The sequence below is a fragment of the Triticum dicoccoides genome, chromosome 4A, assembly GCF_002162155.2.
Source record: "Triticum dicoccoides isolate Atlit2015 ecotype Zavitan chromosome 4A, WEW_v2.0, whole genome shotgun sequence".
Taxonomy (NCBI): Eukaryota; Viridiplantae; Streptophyta; class Magnoliopsida; order Poales; family Poaceae; genus Triticum; species Triticum dicoccoides.
In genome coordinates this window covers 36,863,526-36,863,839 of record NC_041386.1, presented here as the reverse complement: position 1 = coordinate 36,863,839, position 314 = coordinate 36,863,526, and positions in this window count along the sequence as shown.

Here is a 314-nt window from a genome sequence, read left to right as displayed (position 1 = left end):
CTAGGGAGAAAAAAAGTAGATCTACATCATGAAGATAGCTTTCCCCTTACTTACCTATATAAAAAAGGTAATTTCACCACTTAATTTTGATGAATCTATGGTGGAAATGAGGTGAGGAGGAGGAGGCAGCCAAAAGCTTGGAGAAGGAGGTGGAGAAAATGAAGTGGGGAAAGTGAGTGGGTAGGTGTGGGGCTGTCCAAAATATCTCTTGTTGGGATCCCAGGTTACTAATGACGCACCACCTGCAAATGCGCCATTAGTAACCCTGGTTACTAATGGCGCACCTGCAGGTGGTGCGCCATTAGTAGTTTTGC